We start from the raw sequence: 24,723 nt of genomic DNA on the forward strand, positions 1-24,723 counted from the left end.
CCTTATGTTTAATGTGTTCTCATGATTAAGTCACACTTAATACATTAAACGGACTATCTATTCCAGGGACTTTATTAATCAACCATAATAAAGAGAATGCCTTTTATTATTCGATACAAGTACCAAAATGTATTGGCCTCTAGGGCTTACACCAACATGTAGTAGAAGGAGATAACATGTTCTTAGTAGAAGAAAAATCAATGAGTTTGGGGTGTTTAGGGATGCTCATGCAAAAAGGCAGTCCTAGATGAAGGAACCGCGCTACCTTAAATGACATGCCACGAGAGGCTATACGAAACCTAAGAAATCGGTAACATGTGGGAAAAGTAAAAGGATCGAGAGATCTACCGTACGGATAAAGATCCGAAGTAACAACAATTAGATAAATAAGAAACCCAAAGACTCTTCCAAGCTAAACACCATCAAGGAAAGCGAGTCAATACAGGTAATCGGAATAGACCTCCAGGTGGTACCCCACAAATAAAGTGGAACACCAAGCAAGCTATCCCTGCAAGAGTATGTGAGCCCTCACAAAAACTCAACAAACAGGTTAGATTAATATGACGGAATTAGGAGAAAATAATGCCATAACAAACACAAAACAGGTTAGAGCAAATAGGAAAAAACAACTACTGTCGAGATCGCTGCTGCATCGCCTAGCGAAGGTGCTAGCGAGCGCCTGCGGGTTCTGGATTTCCCATTGATAACAATACGATTTTAGGGACTCCAAACCCTATGGCATCCATCTCAGAAATTAAGTGATCAAAACATTCAAGGTATTGTTTACACATTCATGCATATCTAAACCCGTGGGCAAAAACTGAACGATGTCTCACACATTCAGAGTATTCAAATTAAAAGCATAGAGTAATGGGGATAAGGGCAAACCTGATTGGAGAGACCGATGAAATTGAATGGCACGGTTGGGTTTGCAAAGCACTCTTAGGGTTTATATGAGAGGGAATTGGTTCTTTGCCGATGAGTTCCCTTCAGTGTCTGGAGGTTGCTCTGAACTCTGTTAGCTCTTCTCTCACTATCTTTTTCCCTGCCAAGGTAATAGGAATAGAATGAACTTTTGTTTCACTGAAACTCTGAATTTATAACCTGATTTTTGTGGACCTGTAGGCTCAAATGAGAGAGGCCCAAGTCCAAAAATTTTCTGTTATATTTTATTTATTTATTTATTTCTTGATTTATTTATTTATTTATTTTTATTTTTATTTTTTATTTTTTTATTTTTTTTAAACACGTGGGCTTCGCCTAGCGAGCATGATAGTTCAAGAAATTCCTCTGAGCGTAGGTGATTCTGGTGACTTTTCTTGGGACTCGCTAGGCGACCCATTCTGCTCGCCTAGCGAGCATGACAACCCATGAACAAACTTTTGCTCCTTCAAGATTAACGTTTTGACTGACGAATAAACCCCATTTGAACCTGTTGGAAGTATCTCAAGCCATTCCCTTGTGTTGACTGATCATCTAAATAGAACCCACAAAGTGTCTTGGATGATACTCAAGCTTCAAACAAAAGATGTTAGTGACACATTTTTGTGCTTTTGGTTAGTAAACAAAAGTAAGAGAAACAATGATGTATAATTCAAGCATGCTTGGTGATCTCAAACCAATCACAAGGAGTCCCACCCAAAGGCAAAGGGAACCAAGATGCTAAAGATCCTTGAGGCAATGCAAATGCAATGTTATGATGCCATGAGGGATCTTAGGGTCAAAATTGGGGTCTTACAGAAGCTGCGAATAAGAACATTAAGAAGATTATTAAGAAGATGGTTGTCACGTATAAGGATTGTCATGAGATGCTCCCGTTTGCTTTGTATGGGTATCGTACATCCATCTGCACTTCAACAGAGGCAACCTTTTTTTCTCTTGTATATGGTATGGAAGCAGTGCTCCCCGTAGAGGTTGAGATTCCTTCATTGCGTGTGCTCATGAGGCTGAATGGTGTCAGACCAGGTTTGATCAACTGATTTGATTGAAGAGAAGAGATTGACTGCCATGTTTCATGGTCAGTCATATCAGTAGAGAATGAAGAAATCTTTTGATAAGAAGGTCAGACCTCGTGTGTTTAGAGAAGGTAACCTTGTGCTCAAGAAGATCTTGTCATTCAAACTAGATTCTAGGGGAAAATGGATTCCTAATTATGAAGGCCCATATGTTGTTAAGAGAGCCTTTTCAGGCAGTGCTTTAATTCTTACAACTATGGATGGTGAAGAGTTCACTCGTCCTGTAAACGCAAATGCGGTCAAGAAATACTTCGCCTAAAAAAGAAAAGAATAGCTCGCTAAGTTGAAAACCCGAAAGGGCAGCTTAGGCAAAAATGAGCATCTCGGTGGATTGAAAACCTGAAAGGGCGATCCAGGCAAAAATTAGAGACATAAAAACAGAAAAATTTCTTGATAAGTTGAGTACCCCACCTTGGGGGAACTTATGCAAAAATTAGGGATTATGGCAAGTAACTGCAGTCTGCTGATCGATCAGTATCAGGAATACCTTAGTTGAGCACAAAGGTTGACGTTAATTCATCATCCCAGTAGCGGCCAAGAACACATTGGACACCAAGAGTTGGTAGAAGGATTAAGGATCATTTGTATTCAATGTAACCCTTTCCCATGAAAATTACCATTTTCAACTTTGTAAAAATCTATGGAGTCTTGTCATTTACAGACTACCATCCCACAAATAAAGTTGAGATTTTGTCCAATTGTTTCTACTCTTATTTACTTCAGCCAATAGTTTAAATTTATTATGATCATTTTGGGAATTTAATTTGTTTTAATCAAAATCATTTTTTTCTTAAAACATATAAAAACAAGAATTTTTCAAAGCAATTAAAAGGAAGTATCAACAACCCTTCAAAGAGCAGCAAGTCCCTAAGTTTGAAACATCAGAGGTTCCCCAAGAAGTTAACCCCTCGGGTATCCCTAGTTGATTGTGTTGATCCGGTTCTCATACAGAGTGTTTGTTCCCTAGCAAAGTTCCGATTCTTTTCCCCAGCTAAGTTGATTGATTCAGTACCTTGCGGCGTGTTATTTCCCCGACAGTGTTTCTGTGTTCCCCAACAGAGATCGCGTTTCTTTAACAGGTTTGATCTTCAGTAGAGCAAGATGTTTTCCCTAGTTGGTTTCCCCACCCTTCACCACCCGACTCACTCCCAGTCAGAGTTTCCTCTTGGTTTTTGAGCAGTTGTTTGTGTTTATCTTCTGTATGGTTGTCTCCCATTTAATATGGTGTTGACCTAAAATTCCCTGCAGACTCGATAACTTCTTCTTTCCTCAGCAGATCTCCTCCCTCAGATATACTTGTGCCTTTGGTTTGTTGATTTCTCTATTCTCCATCAATAGTCTCCCTCTTTTTGTGGATTGACCGAGGATTGTACCGATGATTCAAATTCTTTGCGACACCTTTGTATCCTTCATGATCGTTTTGTCAGCATAATCCTCATATACATATATATACATATACATTTATATAATTTCATAATTGCATATTTGCACCATCATATTTGATTGATTTGTCGATTTGAGATTCTCATTCTTTGTATGGCGGTACTTTATCCCCATACGAATTCGGTGTCTGTCCTCCCTCAATGGTAGAGTGTCAGCCCCTTAGGCAGAAAGACTTTAACCTTTCTCCTCTTCCCCATTGAGTTGTTTCCTCGTGGACGATTATTACTTCAGTTTCCTTCCCAGTTGATTATCTGGATGGAATCACTCCCCTTTAGTTATGTCCTCATTGGGTTGAGTCTTGATTGGCCGTTTTTTTCTAGCTCTTACCTAGATAGATGCTTTGAGTCTCCTAAGAATTTATTACCCAGTAACTGGTAATATTCTTCTTAGTTTGCAGTTTGATACTTCTTGCCCAATACCCGACAAAAGTACCCATGTTTTCCCAGCAATGGAGTTCCCAGTGGATTCATTTGTTTCTGATTTCTCAGCAAGTCATCCTTGATATGTTCATCCTAACCGGTGACAGATATCTTTCTTTCCCCTGCCTGAGTCTATCCTTGATATGTTCATCCTAACCGATGACGGATATTCTCATCCTTGGTATTATACCCAGTAAAAAGGTAGTTGTAATCCCTATTGTGTTTCCTAGAGAGTTAATCTTTGATATATTCATCGTAACCGATGACGGGTTTCCTTCTCTTTGTGGTATTCTACCCAATAACCGGTAGTTGTAAACCCTACTTTGTCCCGCAGAGTCTATCCTTGATATGTTCATCCTAACCGGTGACAAATTTTCTCTTCGTTTGTATTCTATCTAGTAACTGATAGATGTAATTCCCATTTTCTCCCCTCTCAGAGTCTATCCTTGATATGTTCATCCTAACCGGTGACGGATTTTCTCTTTGGTGGTCTTCTATCCAGCATTCGATATAAGTAATTCCTACTTTTTGTTCAGTTAGTTTATCCTTGATATGTTCATCTTAACCGATGACGGATATTCTCCTTGACAGTCCTAGGCAAGTCTATCCTAGATATGTTCATCTTAACTGATGACAGATTTTATTCCCTGTTGAGTCTATCCTTGATATGTTCATCCTAATTGATGACGGGTATTCTCACCTTTGGTCTTCTAAATCCTATTTTCTGCAGTTTTCCCAAGCAAGATTATTCTTACCTAGTAACCGGTAATGAATACTCCCTCCTGGATTTTCTTAGCGAGTCATCCTTGATATGTTCATCCTAATCGATGACGGGTGTCCTCTCTGTCAGATATTTATTATCTTCTCACCCAGTATCAGGTAGTAGATAATAGATTTCTGCTCCTCCTATGTTGAAGTTTATTTCTTCCCTAGTCGAGTTAAGTGTGTGTTTCCTTAGTGAAATCGCTTTTCTTGCATGATTCGAGTACTTCAGTGTTATCCTGATATACTTGCTTTCCCTGCAGATGTTTTGTTTCCCCGACCGAGTATTTCCATTTTGTATGGAATTCCTCTAGTCCCCTAGTAGTTTTAAGTCGTAGCCTGGCCTACGCATAATTCGTTTTTTCCCCAAGAGTCTCTGTCTCCCCAATGAGTTTTCCTTACGGAATACATTACTCCTGTGGACTTTCGGTCCCTCTGATTTCTTTTCCTTTGTGGCAATATTTCCCCATAAGGAATTTACTTTTTCATTCATATCATATGCATCATGAGGTCTCTTAGGACCAAAATTTATTTCTATGTTGTTATTTAAGGCCATTCTACTGAGTTGACATGAAGATTTTAACCTTCGCCTCCTCAGTTAGATTGTCCTTAAATAGGGGCAGCTGTAAGACCCCAATTTTGACCCTAAGATCCCTCATGCAATTATATCATAAGCATTAGCATTGGGATCATACCTTGGCATCCTCCTTACCCCTCTTTCATTGGGTTTATTTTGGGAGAGATCACCAAGCACTATGTGATTGTATCATACTTGTGTATTATCATTTTACTAACCAAAATACCAAAAATATGTCTTTGCATTTTCCTAACTCATTTGTAGGTAAGGCATGATCCCATTGATTTATCAAGTTCATATATAGGGTTTAAGACCCTCATGACAAAGAGCACAACCATGAATTGATCCAAGAATAGTTATGAGCATCAAATATGAGTTCCATTGATCTCTACATGTTATATTGATCATGTTTTCTTCAAGAGTTTGAAGGTGATTTGCATAGGATCCAGTTGATTTGTTTTAAAATCACGCGTTGCTTGTAATTACCATTTGTGTTACACATTGACTCGTGACTATGGTGGAACGCACGTTGAGGAACACTTGATCTGCCACCTCAATTAATGAAGGAGATCAAGTGGTCCACGTTTTTTGCTATTTTTTTATTTTCATTTCAATCCTTTTATTTTCATTAATTCATATTAATTTTAATATTGATCCAAAAAATATGAGAGTTTCAGCAAATAATTTCAAATAATTTCCTCTTTCATATTCTGAATTAAAATTATTTTTTGGATCATTATTAATATTTTCATGATTTAATTGATTTTGTGATTATTTTTAATTGTTTAAAAATACTTAAGTCTTTAAAAATTCTGAAATTTTTTCTCCAACGTCCTTTGACCTTGTTTGGCCTATGATAAATCTTATGGTCATTTCTTTGGTGTTTTGATGAGGTTTTAGGAATTTGACCAACCATATTTAATTTAAATGTATTATTTTAGTCTTTTTAATTTGAATAAATGTCAATTAATTGTGTTGACCAATTGTGATGACTTGTTTGAGTTTGACTCTTGTTGTTGGGCCTTGGTCAAGGTTGATTTGACTTTGTCAAGTTAATATCATTGAATTTAGGGGATTGATGGAATGTACATTCCATCTCCCAAAATGAATGGATGATATTAATTTGTTAAAAGTCCTACTTTGACCAATTTGAGTTTTGATCAATTCCCTTCCCTCTTCATCTCATTCCCATTCTTTATACATTCATCTCATTTGGCCTATGATATCTCAAAGTCCTAAGGCTAGTTGATTGAAAAATCAACATAAGTATGGATGAGATTAGGCCACCTCTTTTGCATATTCTTTTTGTGTGTGGTATGTTTCATGCGCATAGTCTATTATATTATGTCTCTAACATGCATTAACACAAAAATTCTATTGCCCGACCTCAAATAGTTGTGACTTCTAGATAAATCCAATTACGATTGCTTAACATATCGCTAAATTTTTGACACAAAAGGCATAACATTCTAGTTAGTGAGATTGTAAGTCTCTCCTCTTTCATGGTATTGTGTGGAAACTAGGCCTTTTTTCCTTCCTTTGGAAGATATCTTGCCGCAAGGATCCATGCTTGTGATAAGTGGGTTGAGTGTTCTCCAAAGAATGACTTAAAAATGAAAAGCAAAAGTAAAACAATACTAACTTAAAACTCATTAACAATTAACTTCTAATTTCAAGCCATTTAATTTAATGTCATTTAACTTTAGTCTTTATTCATTTGCCATTATTCATACCATTCTAATTGTTTATGTTAATTGAATTTTCACTTTGTCCATTTTGACCATATTGTGCGATATATCTTGTTTGTGTATGATTTGTTTGTTTGTGTGGTCTTTGACCATTAATGTACATAATAACAACAAAAATCCTAAAAAAAATGTGTGGACTATTGGCTTGATCTTGGACAATTGGACTTAGAATTTAGGCAACATCCTTATGCTAAAGGACTTGGCCAATGCCAACTTTTTGTGCAACCAATTGCTTGCAATTTGAAACTTCATCTGATACATCATTCAAGATACCTTTGAGTTCATCTGCAACACGATCATTGTGAAGCTGTTATTTTGAACCTGTGACTTGTGGAATTCATCTATTACATGGGCTAATTTGAAGAAAATCATGGAGTGGCTAAAGCTTGAATGTGGCTATCTTTATTTGATGTTTTGCTCTTCAAGATAATATACTTGTGCATTTGAGTGTTGCTTGATTCTAAATGTCCAAGGGAATTTGGGTTTCTATTGAAATTCTTGTCTATTGGATTGCTACCCATTTGTCAGATCTTTTCAACTCTTAACTTTTAATTTTGTGCATAGGATTAGTCTCTTCATCTTCTCCCCATTTCTTTAATTTCAAAATCTCTCCCTCCTTTTAAAATTTTCTTTGTTTGAACTTATTTTGTTCTAGACTTTGACCATTTTGTAAAAAAGATAGAAACTTTGGCCTTATGCCATTGCATTTTCAAACTTCTTTTCTTAAATCAAACTCGTAAATAAACTTAACTATACTTGACCTAAACTTTCAAAAAGCCAAAAAGAACTAACTCATCCAAACCTTTTTTTAGGCATTTGTACCTTTCAAACTTAATTTTGTTAAAAGCAATGCATCCACTTTGAAATTTGTATCACGAACTACGAGGTTTTGATCCCTCATTTTTATGTTGGTACGTAGGCACAAGTCCGAAGGTCTTGTCAAACACAAAAATATAATTAATGAATTCTTTTCTCATCCCCCCATTCTATTTGTTTGTAAACATTATTTTTTATACCAAATACATATGCACACAAAAAGGACTCCCTAGGAGTACATAGGACACTTTGGGTGCTAACACCTTCCCTCTGTGTAACCAACCCCCTTACCTATAATCTCTGACATTTTATTAGTTTTGATTTGAAAACTTCTTACTTTTGGGTTTTGTTTGTACTTCTTCCCTTTTCCCTTAGAAACAATAAAAGCGCGGTGGCGAGTCTTGTTATTTGATGTCTAGCTTATTCATAGCTTGATGATCATGAATTTACCATTACAATTCCCGCATGTAATTAATAAAGAAACTTCATAACTCATATGGTTGATTGGTACACTTGTTTCTCGTGGTCATGGGTTCAAAATCCCGTGAATTCATTTTTTTAAAAATTATATATAATATAAATTTAGATTTAATTTATTAATTCCATTCAAAAAACTATATATAATAATGAAAACAAATTTATTCTTTCAAAATCATGATTTAATTTTTTTCTTAATTTTTAAATAAATAATAATTATATTATTATTAAAATAAAAAATAATTATAAATGAGGTTAAAATTCAATTATGTCACATAATATCTGCCACATCATCTTTTTAGTTGCCATGTGATAAAAAAAATGATTTTCAAATGGAGTGAGAAACTAAAATTCCAAAAAAATTGAAATGAAAAGACAAATAAAGCGAATTTTAAATAGAGGGATTGAAACTCAAAAAATTTAAAAATAAGGAGATCAAATTTGTTATTAAGCCCAATATAATTAAGGATATTGGGTTGTCTCTAAATTTTTAAAATAAAATAAATTTAAGAGATTTATTTTAGAAGTAAGAAGAAAAAAATTAAGAGTGTAGGCTTACCGTACGAGAGAATTCACGGGCGAGCATGGCATGAATGATTTTGTTTCGCATGCATAAGATATTCGGCTTGCTTGGAAACATGGGTGGGGAAAGGGATTCATGGAGAATGCGTGAAAAAGAAAAAAGATGACAATTAGAAACAATGAGATATGACATTAACGATGACCAAGACAAGGTAAGATATTTCACGGAAGACACATTTTGTGGATCGACAGAGAAATGAGCAGTGTTTTGTTAGAGACTCCAAAAAATAAGTGTTGCAGAGATTTGAAGAATAACTGATACGCATCCTTCTACTTTGCTAAGTTTTCGATGATGTGCAACATGAAAACTATGACATTAGTTTAGACCATGTGGTATACTTGTTGATGTATGTTTGCCTCAAAGGAGAAATAAGAGATGGAAACTATTTGAATTTATGTTTTCAGGAAGGTTCATGATGGTTTAAAAATAATTTTGATGTTACGTGACATTTGGTTTGGAATGCACAGAACTTGAGCGACATAGGATAGAGGCCCCAAAACATGATGAACATTGTCTACCATTCATTTCTTTAAAATGAGCTAAAATAACATCATTGTTAATTGTTATATAGCTTACTATTCACAAACGTCATAGCTGAAAAAACACGTTCCACGCTTGCAATTGCTAGCAGCAAGACTAAAATCTAACTTCACAAGCTTACAAACCATACTAAATGTGTTTCACTTATTTGTTTCCACAAGTTTTGTGCAAAGATCTTAAAGTTCTTTTAACTTTGAAAATTTTGGGTCACATCGAACATTTCTAACATGATTCTGAAGTTGATGTCGCACCAACACTTCCGACATATCTACAATATAATTTGGATAAAGTTCAACCATCATGAATAATTTTTTAACATCCAAAGTTGAAAATGATGATGATGGACTCAAACAAGAAACACATTGTAAAGTTTTATTATTCTCTTCATCAAACTTAGCATTGAGCTCATGCAACTAAAAATCTAAAACATTAAACAAATAATCATGCTTATAATGATGCAAATTAGAAACACTAGAAGTTGTAGTGTGTCACCTAGGCTTTTTCCCTTTCACATACGGTGCATCCTTATCAAGAACATCAATATCATGCTAATTGCAAATTTCCACAATCTTAGATATAAGTTATTCACATCCATCATTCCTCATTTATTATAATTCTTGTTTGGTAGCATTGACAAGTGACAAAGTATTTAAAAGATCTTGATCAAACTTTTATAGCAATACACTAAAGTCATTTGTAAATCCTAATATCTCAAACATAATATATAACATGAATATAAAATTAAAGGATTGTAACACATCTAGCAAAAACATAGTTTCACCATATTTTTCAAATGATATATCCTTCCTGACTTTTTCAAGTACCCCAATAATGTCAACATACAAAGTCATCGAACTAGTTATAGGCCTAAAGTGGGAACCCAATCCAGTGTCACCCACTCTAGCAACATATGATTCTTGATTTAATCCACCACCATTATCTATTTGGCCCTCTTCAATCAATTTAGAAAATTGAGTTACTTGATTTTCCCGAAGCAATTCCTGTATTTTGTTAAAAGATTTTATGAAATTAATAAACATATTAACCTTACGAAAAAACCATTAACATCTTTGTAAGTCTTAGAACATGTAACAACTTCCAATTAAAATTGATGGGTGAAACAATGCACATAATAATCAAATGAATTGTCATTTGCGATTAAAGTTTTGAAACCACCAAACTTAACTCGCATATTGCTAGCTTCATCATACCCTTTCCCCCAAATGCTAGATAAACTCAAGCCATTAATAGAAAAAAACTTTTGAAGTTCCTTCTTAAGTGACTTAACACTTTTTTATTTAACACTTACAATGCTAGGAAACCTTTCTTTGTACCAAACCTTCAATATTAACATAGCAAAACAACAACAACCATTTGTTATTTACCAGCAACCTCACCAGATTCATCAATAAAAACATAAAACACATCATCTAAAATATCACATTAATTTGTTGAGTTATTTCAAATGTACAAGCAACAATAAGACCATTTTGAATCTTTGGGGCAATCATGAAGTTATTTCCCGGAGCGCAATCTATTACACTAGTTGTCTCTAGATTTATTTCCTTTAAAGAGTCCACCAACTTAAGAAATAGCCCCTTAAATAAAGAGTTAAGGGAATCGTCACTCTCTCTAAATGGCATGCCACATATAAAAATAAATTTAGTAGCTATAAGGGATGTGTTTATACGAACACGATATTCAACATTCATTTCCTTAGTTTGATTAACAAACACAACCTTAATACAATTTGGTTTGGTTTCTTGAGAGCATAACCCATATGCACACAACAATAGGACTATTGGAATATGTACATTGATTAGTCAATTTTTATGCGTTCTTCCAATAAAAAAAAGAGTCTCCCACAAAGTGATCCCCCTATATTTAGAAACATTTTTATACAAAAAACATCGCGAACAAACTTTTAGGTCCTTAAAGTCACTATAATCAATCCAGACATATAAATCAAATCATTTTTTTTTCAAAATCAACATCTTTGTTTACCCTAAAAAAATCAAGGGTAAACAAAATTGTGAGGAGGTTGATCATGACCTATTTTTAAATAAGTTTTTCTTACCTCGTTTTGGATGTTAGGATGATAGCTCGAAATTGGAGGCCTAATTCTTGGATATGTTTCCAACAATTTCTAATCAATAACTTTAATACTATCACATTGATGATGAGTTTCTGATACTTCTAGATTAACCGAAGAAGTAGCTTTGCTGTAAAAAGCACAAGAAAAAACTTTTTCATCCTATAAAGAGAACAATGAAATCATTTTAAATAGTTATTCATACTTAAAAGAGAATAATTACTCTAATTGATTATAAAGGAACCTATTTAAGATAAATTGAGAAAAATGATTTTTTTAGGGTTCAGTTGAAAAGGAGAAAAGAATAAGAGAAAACTGAAATACTCATTTTACCTTAGATTTTCAACCACCCATATGCAAATGCTGTGAAGCCAAGTGGGAAAATTGGAGAAAGAAAATAAGGGATTGACAAATATGACAAAACTTTCACCTTAACCAATAAATAACTATCGAATAATTACTGAACGCGCCATATTTTAACTTTTTTTTTAAATACCATATATTCTCTCGTTTGAAATAAATGACCAAAAGGAAAACTAATTCAAGGAACATGCTTCGAATCTCAGAAACTATAAATTACGTTTTTATTTATTTATAAGTGGCACCTTTCTTTTTTATTTTATTTTTTATTTAAAAATAAAACAATATATTCCTTTGGTTACCTAATACTACTACAAATAACCCCGTTTTATATCGTACGTGAAGGAGATATAACCTCGGTTACACAAGCGACGTAACAAAGGGCGAAATGAAAACTTGTCATTTACCCATTGAGGTTTAAATAATTGAGGGGAAAAGTGACACTGGTCACGAGTTAGATCCCCAGTAACTACATTTTTTAGATGTTCAAAATTGTGCTGCTTTTTACCTCGGTTGTTAAAAATAACCAGGGGTAAAACCCTATTCATAAAATTTTAGTTTTAACCTATTTTTTTGTTTTAATCTCCAAAACATCAAATATGTTGATAAATTCTAAATCTTCCTCATCATCATCAACAACAACACTAATAATAACAACAAAAACAAAATCAATAGAATCCTTAAACATTAAATCTCAACAACAAAAACAATAACAAAAACAAGAACATCAACAACAAAATTCATGGAATCTTTAAATATTATATCTCAACAATAACAACAACAAAAACAAATAAATAAAATCAATAGAATTGTTAAATACTAAATTTCAACAACAATAACAACAACAAGAATATTGAACATTTTACTTGATACAACTACAACTAACATTAATAAGTTACTTTCATGGTTCCCTAACAAACATTAAATATTTTTAACAAGGAATTCTAGAGAAAAGATTACATTAAGAAACCAACTTTGAAATATTTTAATGCTCTTGTTTTCATTATCATTATTTGCAATATCTTAAGTTTAAATTTCAGCACTTTGCATCCAAGATGAACAGTTGTGACATTCATGTTTTGATTGGAGTGAGAGTTCCATACAAATCATTAATGTTTAATGTAGATTGTTGAGTTGACAATGTATTGACCATTGTTACTTTATAAAGGGACGACAAAGGTTCGTTACTTAGTCTTTTCATCAAATTGGTCATAAATAAAAAATAAAAAAATAAAAATACGCTACATTACCCCTCAGTTTTTTGCAAAATCGAGGTAACAGGTGATAAAAAAATTTATTTTTTTTAAAGGTAATAAAAGGTAGTTGTTGGAATTAGAAGACGTGTACTATAAATACTTTAACCCTCATTTTTCAACTCAACCAAGGTAATAGGTCATAAAAAAAATTTAAAAAAATTACAAGGTGCTAAAATGTAGTTGCTGGATTAGAAGGTGTGACCTCTAAATACTTTACCCCTCGGTTTCTAGCCCAACCGAGGTAATAAATCATAATAAAATTAAAATATGTTAAAATATAGTTACTGGAATTCGAAGGTGTGTCCTCTAAATACTTTACCCCTCGGTTGCCAGCTCAACCGAGGGAATATATGGTACTTTAAAAAAATTAAAATGTGACGCATGCGGAATACTTTACCCCTTAATTGTAGTACTTTGAGGAATACAAATCTTACTCAAGAGCTCATTTGGATGAAATGAAGGATGAATTGTGTCAATTCATTGTTGATCAAAGAATCATATAGCTAGGTTGTATATTGTTGCACATATATGTATGGAATGTTGTTGTTGTATGCTGTTGTTGTATATATGTTGTATATTGTTGTTGTACTTTTACTAAATCATGAATATGTTGTTGTATATTGTTGATCAAAGAATCATATATTAATGTTGTATATATGGAGGATTAATGTTGTATATAAATGGATTCATGTTGTATATATCAATGGATTAATGGTGTATAACATTGGATTAAAGGATGAAATCAATATGAATTTTACACTTTTGCAACATGCGAACAGGTTACCAATTAAATATCCACTGTTTTTCAAACAATTTTTTTTAAAATAACTAACACTTTAGAGGGCGCTTTCTGTAGGAAGCGCCCTCTAAACACTTTACATTGAGAACTTTAGAGGGCGCTTTGTCCAGAAAGTGCCCTCTAAACACTTTACATTGACAACTTTAGAGGGCGCTTTGTGCAGAAAGCGCCCTCTAAAGTGTTAGTTATTTTAAAAAAATAAGCGCCCTCTGAACACTTTACATTGACAACTTTAGAGGGCGCTTTTTCCAGAAAGCGCCCTCTAAACACTTTACATTGACAACTTTAGAGGGCGCTTTTTCCAGAAAGCGCCCTCTAAGGTGTCCCTTTATGGACCACTCCAGAGGGCGCTTTTTTCATAAAGCGCACTATAATGTGGCCCTTTAGACAGCGCTTTCTCCAGGAAAACAAAGCGCTGTCTTTACCTATGCCAGCGCCACTTTAGAGGGCGCTTAAAAGCGCTGTTATAGGCCAAAATAAGCGCCCTCTTTTCCCTTATTTGGCGTAGTGGCATCTATGGTTTACACCTCGATTTTTTGTTGGGTGAGGTGAAATTTGCATCACAAAAAATATTATTTGTAGTAATGTAATCAAGGGGGTTGATACCCAAATTTTCCTATAAAAGCATATGTTCATTAAGTTTTGTCCTAAACCTAACTCATATATAGGTGCTCCAAACTCACCAAATATTATTCTTTGGGATGGATTGCAAGATAATTTTTTTTTTAAGTTTTCTTAATTAGTTAAGAAATTTTTGAATGTTGAGTGTTATTTTTCTCACACACACATTGGAGAAACTAATTTTACCAACCTTTAATAAAACATATTTTCTATTCTTACAGTTTATCTCACATAATGACATTGTTGTTGTTTCCACTTCTTGCAATCTATCTCACAAGATTTTCAAAATTTTATTTTAAGCATAGTCCTTTGTTTGAATATTTCAACACACAAAGAAATTTGTGAATGATAAAAAAATTGATAAAAGAAATAATGCATGTTACTTTCAATATTTTTCCATTCACCATTTTTTTTAGCAATAGAAGTAATCTCTTACCTTGGTGGATTTGGCCACCGAGGGGAAAATCCCTATTTTATTTTATTTTTTTAATTTAAAAATAGCCTATTACCTCAGTGTTACTAAAGAACCGAGGGAAAAAGTAACATATGTTTATCTATAAATGAATCTTTATCATCCATTTATAAAGTAACAATGCTAAAAATATTACCAACATATCAATCCTCAAGAAACCCCTTATGTCCAATTAGAATGCGAACACCACACCTATATATATTTGAATTTATATTGTGAAACTCAAACATTGATAATGAAAACATATGGATTAAAAACAGTGAAATTTAAAGAAGTTTGGAAACAATCTATGGGATAGATTGCAAGAACATAAAATAATTTGGTGCAAATTTGGTGTTCTTACATAATCTCTTATCTTGTAAATGAAAATGTATTCTATTTTTGTAACATTTTTTTATAGCAAAAACAAATGCATGCAAAAGTCATTGAGAATATAGTATATGCAGAAGCCATTAAACCTGCAAAGTAATATGTATGCAACAAAAATTCAGCATTTGTTCTTATCCAAGATTGACAGTGATAACAATGAATCAGATTCATAATTCGTCAAAAGTTTGTACTTGTAGATTAAAATGAAAGCAATGTAAAACAAAAAACTTTATATTTTAAGAAAACAATGGACATACACACACACAACACATGCACAATTGGTGGGTGAAGCACAAGTGGGTGAAATTTTTTCTTAGTGTTTTAATAAATTTATGGGTGAAGGACAATTGGTGGACTTGCTTTTTATTGAACCTCATTTTACTTGGACATGTTTGGATGGAACTTCTATGATTATATCAAATGGATTTTACTATATTAGAACTGATGTTTGTGTTTATCTTGGTCACGAGTTAGGGGTTTCAAGAATACTTCTTGAAGCAAAGAAATTTATTCGATGAAATTAGAAGGAATCACGAATGTTGCATGATTAAAAACATCTCTACCTATTACTCAAAAACAAAACTTGAGACCATACAACTTTTGTCTATAATAATAATAAATTGAAAAAAAAATTGGGAAACAGTTAAAGCTTTTTATGCGTATAAGGTTATTTTTTATGTTTCTTACTCTTTGGTATGCAAGTTGTATTTATAAAACCATTTTTGTAAACCTATCACATTCTACCTTAATAGGTCATGTGTTTTCTTTTAATCCATGTTGATTCTTAGTAAGAGTGCACCATTAAATAACAATGAGTCTTATTCATTTATTTAATTAATCACTAACTTTTTATTATATGTATAATCACATAGATTCTGGTAATGTTGGAAATATTATTAAATCACTTAGTAAAACTAAAAATAGTAAGTAATTTCTAGAAACAAATTATTGTTACTCAAGTGACGGAAATCTCATGTGATTTGACATGATTATTGAAATATGGTGATAATGTGCATGTGGAGCATGATAACAATACAATTATACATCACTAATTAACTTGAATAACAACTAGAAAGTTGTTAGTAGGTAGTTAGTGTGAAGTCAAGCTTCTCCAACATTGTCTTTTGATGAAGACAAGTATACTCTCTCAAATTCATGTGCATTATCAAAAGATGATAGAAAGCTCCATGATTTAAGCTATGGTATCAATCCTTGTATCTCAAGCAAAATTGTCAACACATTCTTGGAACTTAGGAGAATGATCACTTCATTAAGGTACAAGTTACAATTTGATCATTTGTTTTAATATAGTGCTAAGAATTATCATATTATATTCATCTTGATGCATAAAACTCATTTTGGTAACTTATTTTATGCACCATCACATTACTTTTAAAGTATTTTTCAAATTTTCATCAGGTGTAATCGATTACACATTTTTTGTAACCGGTTACCATAATGAAATTTTAATATTTTTCAAAATTGCATTAGGTTTAACCGGTTAACCAAAACCTATAAACGGTTACACCTTTAAAAATATTCAAATTTTAATAACTCGCTTCAACTGTAATTGGTTACGATTATGTGTTAACTGGTTACCACTGAAGCAGTAGCACTTTTTGGCTAAAAATCTAATTCAAACGAATTTTAAAATGCATCTATCAATCATGGCATTGCTTCATAAGATGATGTTGTTTCAAAGAGGTATTATGCAAGTATAAATACCTATGGTATCAAATTTTCATGTTACACCTTTTTCATTACAATTCAAACTCAATCTTTTATTTTTAAATAAATGCCTTGTGTCATAATTTTTTTGAGTGAAACTTTTTGCATTCATTTTCATTGCATCAATCAAAAGTTTCATCAATTATGTTTTGAGCACTTGTGTAACATACTTCTGAATTGTATGCTTGAAAGATAATATCAATTCAAGTAATTGATATACATCTTACAACTTCAAACTTCTTGTCAAACTCGGATTTGTGTGTATACCTTATTGTCCAGGATTGTTGGAAACAAGAGAATGAAAAGAGATGATTGTTTTCTTTATCTACTTTGTAAAATCCTAAGGGAGTGTTCCTTATTGATTTAGTTAGTAGCTTGTGTATAAAGCCTAGAATTAGGCTTCTACAATATTCTAACAAATAGTGAAATCTCTTACATGTGGTAAGGGGACTAGGCGTACTCTCGGATTGTGAGAGGAACTGGGATAATCCCTTGGTGTTCTTTACTTTTGTGCATTTTACAACTTTCATAATCTCCAACAAACTAGAAAGCTAAAGCAACATTTCACTAAAATCAAAAATCAATCAAAGTACCTAATTCGCCCCCTCTTAGGCGCACTATACACTTACAATTAGCATCATAGCAGGTTATAGGTAACTTGTTTCTAAAGATTCATATTGGCTTTCACAAATCCAGTTTTTAAAGGCGGTGGCAACATCAATAATCCTCCACTATTTTCTAGTGAATACTTTGATTTTTGGAAAATTCGCATGAAGGCATATTGGAAGCACAAAAAGAAAAAATATGGGATGTTGAGAAAAATGGTGTGTTTCTTCCTACTAGTATTGTCAATGATGTTGGAACAACAAAGATTAAGATTTCATGGGATGAAGAGGATAAGAAAAAGGTCTTCTAAAATAAGAAATAAATCAACATATTTCTAAGTGCACTTAGCATGGACGAATTATTTAGTGTTTCTCAATGTACAACAGTAAAGTAAATATGGGGTACATTGGTAACTCATGAAGGAACCGCTGAAGTAAAAATATCAAGATTACATATTTTGAGTCAAGAGTACGAGTAATTAGAATGCTTCCTGGAGGAACAATCCTTGCATTGCAAAAGAGATTTGTGCATTTGGCTAATCACTTGATTGCTCTCGGTAAGACTTTTACTAACGATGAACTTAATCTTAAAGTGCTTAGGTCTTTAACTAGGGAATGAGAACCAAATGTGACATCATATTAGAAAAGAAAAGTCATTCTACCATGACATCTGCATCCTTGTTTGGAAAACTTCAAGAGCATGAAACTGAACTTGGAAACTAGAAAAGCATAAGAATCAAGACAATAATTACAAAGTCATTGCTTTGAAAGTTGACATAAAATAAAAACAAGAAGACGATGCTCCTAAAGAAGATGAAAACTTCATGCTTCTTGTGAATAGGCTTGGAAATGTTTTTTGGTAATAATGAAAAAACCTTGAATTATGCAAAAAGAAAGAAATTTTTCAAGAAAAAGGATACTTCCACTTCAACATAAAATGTCACTTTCTATGAATGTGGAAAGGAAGGACACATAAAGATGTGTTAGAATAATATTTGGTTATGTATCATTACCTTAAGTTTTGATGATAACAATGCTGTATTTGTGTGAGAACAATTTTGGTACCCTAATGGTTGTTATTGTGTAGCTTTAACAAACAATTATGATTCTAATCATATGATGTGCAACATCATCAGTTTCTGAACTATGTGTTCCAAATTTGCTTCTACGTTGCAATTAGAAGTTCTGAAAGACGTCAATATTGTTGCTGCAATGTTCTTTCTGCTTCTGTGTTATTTTACCCATCAGAAGCTTCTGAGGAGACTCTATATTATTGTAGAAATGTTCTCTCAGTTTCTGCTTCTGAAGGTGACTCTGATCAACAAGCTTCTGAAGAATGGAAACCTTATGAATTTGTGTTATATAGATGAAGACTCTGAAGATCTCAATACATACAATTGAGGTTATCAAGATTCTGACTGAAGATTCTAAAGACTCTGAAGATTCTGAAGACATTGAAGAACTCAAGACAGACTACTGACGCTGTCAAGGTTCTGAAGTTTTTGAACCCATCTCTCTACTTCTTTATTTCATGCTTCAATCATCTTTTATCAGAAGCCAAAGAATCTGAAGATACGATCAAATGGGAACGTGATCAAATAGTACATAGTATAAAATAAACAACCTTTCCACTACCTGATTTCGTGGGCAAGGACTGTACTATTCATCACACTTGTCACTGAATATATGGGCGAAATGACATTACGTGGTATCATTCCTTTCTCATCCAACAATGGACAGCTGCTCAAGGAGTTTTCCCCGGTTTTCCATCTAACGGTCACATGCTTACACTATATAAGCATGCATTGGACACTTGAAGAAATTGCTAATCTACACAAGTATTTTGACAAGCTAATTTTCTTTGTGAAAAGCTATCATCTTTTGTATACAATGTTCTTTAAGTATTTATTGTTCATTTTGTGTAAATCTGGTTTTGAAGAAGCATCTTGTAACACATAAACTTTTATTCAAACTATTTGTTTGATTCCTTAAGGAGGTTATCCTTGAGAAGACAAAGAAGGTTGTTCTTTGTGAGTCTTTGAGGAGACTAAGGTTTAGTTGGATCCTTGAGAAGACAACGAAGGGTATTCTTTGTGTTTATTGTAATTTTTTTATTATAGTGGATTAAGTCCTTATGTATAAGGCAAATCACCTTGTTGGATGGACTGGATTTGCTTTGAGTTTCAAGCGAACCAGGATAAAAATCATTATGTTTTTATCTCTTCATTATTTAACTTGTTAGTGGTGTTTTTGTTTTGGAAAAACCTTTTGCTTATAAACTCAATTAAAACCCCCTATTTCTTGTGTTTTTCACACCTTCAAGATGAATTATCCAAAACTCACCAAGAAGAACGACTTCAAAAGTAGAAAAGAGACAAAATCCAAAAAAGCCTATATTGAATGGGATGATAATGAAGTAAGTACATCATTGCCCCTATTCAATCAGCTGGGAACCCGAATGGATGAGAGCAACGGCTGTCAGACTTTCAGGGTAAACAGGGATTGAATACCAAAGAACCGTAGAAATTTGCACCGACTGGATATGATACAAAAAGAACCACGTCATTTACTGATGACGCCTGCAATTGACAACTTCAGAAAAGAGAAACCATTTACCGATGGTTAGAAACTGGCAACTTGATATTTACCGATATCAACTTCAGCAAGACCATTTACCGATGGCTGCTGGGAAACAACTCTGATGTAAAAGGAAGCAAGACCATTTACCGATGGTGGCTTCAAAGAAACTTGACATTTACCGATATCAACTTCAACTCGACCATTTACCGATGGCTACTGCAACTGGGGATCCGATATTTACCGATATCGAAGAAAACGGGGCCATTTACCGATGGCGGATAAAACTGGGCATTCAATATTTACCGATATCGAAGCATACGGGGCCATTTACCGATGGCGTTTCCACTTGGGGAGGAACAAAATCTTTGTGGTGTAATCAGACAAAACGTTTACCGACGGCTTCTGGGGATCTTGATTTTATCAACAAGGAAACAAAGCATGACCAGACATTTACCGATGACTGGGATGAGACTCGACGTTTACCGACATCGAAAGATGATGTTTACCGACATCAAAACAAACGACCAGACATTTACCGATGACCGGGGAACACTTCATTAAGGAAAGAAAAAAAGAAAAAAAAAAGAAAAAAAAAAACAAATATTTGCAACTGGAAACCAGATAGGACATTTACCGATGACTCTACTGGGGATCTCTAGCTGGGGATTATCAGACATTTACCGATGACTGTAGAAAAGACTCGATGTTTACCGACATCGAAAAATGATGTTTACCGACATCAAAAAAAATGACCAGACATTTACCGATGACTGGGGAGAAAACCCGATGGTTACAGACGCCGAAACAATGGTGTTTACCGACACCAAAAATGATGACCAGACATTTACTGATGACTGCAGAAAAGACTCGACGTTTACAGACACCGAAACAATGGTGTTTACCGACACCAAAAATGATGACCAGACATTTACTGATGACTGGGGAGAAAACCCGATGTTTACAGACACCGAAATAATGGTGTTTACCGACACCAAAAATGATGACCAGACATTTACTGATGACTGTAGAAAAGACTCGACGTTTACAGACACCGAAACAATGGTGTTTACCGACACCAAAAATGATGACCAGACATTTACTGATGACTGGGGAGAAAACCCGATGTTTACAGACACCGAAATAATGGTGTTTACCGACACCAAAAATGATGACCAGACATTTACCGATGACTGGGGAGAATACCCGATGTTTACAGACACCGAAATAATGGTGTTTACCGACACCAAAAATGATGACCAGACATTTACCGATGACTGGGGAGAATACCCGATGTTTACAGACACCGAAATAATGGTGTTTACCGACACCAAAAATGATGACCAGACATTTACCGATGACTGGGGAGAATACCCGATGTTTACAGACACTGAAATAATGGTGTTTACCGACACCAAAAATGATGACCAGACATTTACCGATGACTGGGGAGAATACCCGATGTTTACAGACACCGAAATAATGGTGTTTACCGACACCAAAAATGATGACCAGACATTTACCGATGACTGGGGAGAATACCCGATGTTTACAGACACCGAAATAATGGTGTTTACCGACACCAAAAATGATGACCAGACATTTACCGATGACTGGGGAGAATAACCGATGTTTACAGACACCGAAACAATGGTGTTTACCGACACCAAACAAAGAAACACACGCGGGTGCTAGTATGACACTTACCAGTATCACAAGAACGACTTTTTAGATATGTCAAGGCAAGGTTGACCACTTGCTGGGGGTCTCACTGGGGAGAAACAAACTTTCTATCACCAACGGGTGAGGTAATAAACCTTTGTGGGGATATCAATCCTGAATGCTGTCAAGAGCAACTGTAACAGACTTGCTGTGCTGATGTTGAAGGAAATGATCCGCCTCTGCCGGGGATACGGTCTGGTGTGGTTAACACATGAATGCATATGTTTGAATTTTTCTATGGCGTAATGCTCCATATTGAATGGGAATGCTACGCAGTTTGAGGATGCAATGATCACTAAAAATGAAAAAATGCAAAAATGATGAAAAAACTCCGGCTGGGGAGCCAAAACTGATTGGGCACTCCAACTCTGCGGGGAGACTCTGCAGGGAGAGCAACGACTTCTCACTCCTGTTGGAGAATAGCACTGCTGCTGGGGGAAGGTAAACTCCGCTGGGAATATCCTTCAGTCCACAGATAGGATAAATGTTGGAGATAAATTTCAAAGAACCTGCCTCACTCGGGGAGGAAGTCGGCAAATACAGGCCTGCTGGGGATAGGCAATCCTTAGATCTGTTGGGGAATAGAAGGCACTATCCACAGACGTCTCCGCAGGGGAACATAGCTCTGATAGCTTCCAAACTTGCTTGGGGAAAATATCTGCTGAGGAAACGTCCTCACAGATGCCAATCTGAAAAACAGCACAACAAAATGCCCCCAGGGGATACATGGACAAGATACGCTCAAGTGTCCTCAACATTCAAAATGATTTTCAAATGTTTTGTCATCCTGCAAGCTATTGTTTAGCCTTCATGTTCTTATATGCAATGCTTATCAAAAATTCGGACATTTTTGCAAACAAAACAGTAAAAATAAAAACAAAAGAGTCATTTATCTGAATAACGACTTTTATTGATTGAAAATGTGCCTGAAAAGGCAAATACATTAGGAGACAATTCCTAGAAAGAGGTAATTGCGCACAAAAGGAAAAATCTATCCTAATGGCAATGTGAACACGGCATCCACTATTTCCCAATTCTGTTATAACTCACAGATCATCAGTTTTCCTCCCAACTCCTTGCTTTCTGAGAAGAATGACTGGACGGATCACATCTTTCGAGATGGCAGATGACAAAGCTTGATGAAGTACAGACAACTCAGACTGTAGTCTTCGCTTTAATCCCTCTTTTGGCTGGATCGCCCTTTCGGGTTTTCAATCCACCGGGATACCCATTTTTTGCCTAAGCCGCCCTTGCGGGTTTTCGACTTACCGGGTGTACAAATTCTTTTCATTTTATCCCTAATTTTTGCCCGAACCTTTTCTTTCTGTTTTTTGGTTCGCCGGGATGCCCTTTTTTTGCCTGGACTTTTTTTTTTTTTTTTTTTTTTTTTTTTTTTTTTTTGTCCAGCGGGTCAATTTATGCGAAGTATTTTTTGACTACATCTGAGTTAACAGGAGACGGAAAATCTTCACCATCCATAGTTGTAAGCATCAAGGCTCCACCGGAGAATACCTTTTTCACAACATATGGACCTTCATAATTAGGAGTCCACTTGCCCCTGTTATCTGCACCGGGAGGGAGGATCCTCTTCAAAACTAGATCACCGATCTGATAGCTTCGAGGACGCACTTTCTGATCAAAGGCTCGCTTCATCCTTCGCTGATACAGCTGTCCATGGCATACAGCTGCTAGCCGTCTCTCTTCGATAAGGCTCAACTCGTTAAACCTTGTTCGAATCCACTCGGCTTCGTCCAGCTTGACATCCAATAAAACTCTCAGAGAAGGAATCTCCACTTCAACAGGTAGGACAGCTTCCATACCATACACAAGGGAGTAAGGGGTTGCCCCGGTCGACGTACGTACTGAGGTACGGTACCCATGCAAAGCGAAAGGCAGCATCTCATGCCAATCCTTGTACGTAACGACCATCTTCTGCACAATCTTCTTGATATTCTTGTTCGCCGCTTCTACAGCACCATTCATCTTCGGTCTGTAAGGAGAAGAATTGTGATGTTCAATCTTGAAATCTTTACACAGCTCTTTCATCATCTTGTTGTTGAGATTCGAACCATTGTCAGTGATGATTCTCTCAGGAACTCCATAACGACATATGATTTCTTTCTTGATGAATCGGGTAACCACTTGTTTGGTAACGTTAGCATAGGAAGCTGCTTCCACCCATTTGGTGAAATAGTCAATCGCTACCAAAATGAAGCGATGTCCATTCGAAGCAGTAGGCTCAATCTTCCCAATCATATCAATGCCCCACATGGCAAACGGCCAAGGCGAATTCATGACATTCAGAGGGCTTGGTGGTACATGCACCTTATCAGCATAAATTTGACACTTATGGCACTTCCGAGCATACTTGAAACAATCGGATTCCATAGTCATCCAGTAATAACCCGCTCTCAACAATTTCTTAGCCATTGCATGTCCGCCGGCATGAGTACCGAAGGCGCCTTCATGAACTTCCTGCATTAACATGTCCGCCTCGGGTCTGTCCACGCATCTGAGCAAGACCATGTCAAAGTTTCTCTTATACAACACATCATCCTGATTCAAATAGAAGCTTCCAGCTAGCCTTTCAGGGTTTTCTTGTCATTCTTCGACGCACCTTCAGGATACTCCTGAGTCTTGAGGAAGTTCTTGATGTCATAATACCACGGCTTCTCATCAATCACAACAGACTCGGCTGCAAACACATACGCAGGCCTCTCGAGTCGATTCACCGCAACATGT

At 35.0% G+C, this 24,723-nt stretch overlaps 1 pseudogene; it reads right to left on the reverse strand.

Annotated features, from left to right (window-relative positions):
* Nucleotides 1-9,396: 9,396 nt before the first annotated feature.
* LOC127136491 (uncharacterized) lies at nt 9,397-11,092 on the reverse strand (annotated as a pseudogene).
* Nucleotides 11,093-24,723: the final 13,631 nt, after the last annotated feature.

This window comes from Lathyrus oleraceus, chromosome 4 (assembly GCF_024323335.1).
Source record: "Lathyrus oleraceus cultivar Zhongwan6 chromosome 4, CAAS_Psat_ZW6_1.0, whole genome shotgun sequence".
Taxonomy (NCBI): Eukaryota; Viridiplantae; Streptophyta; class Magnoliopsida; order Fabales; family Fabaceae; genus Lathyrus; species Lathyrus oleraceus.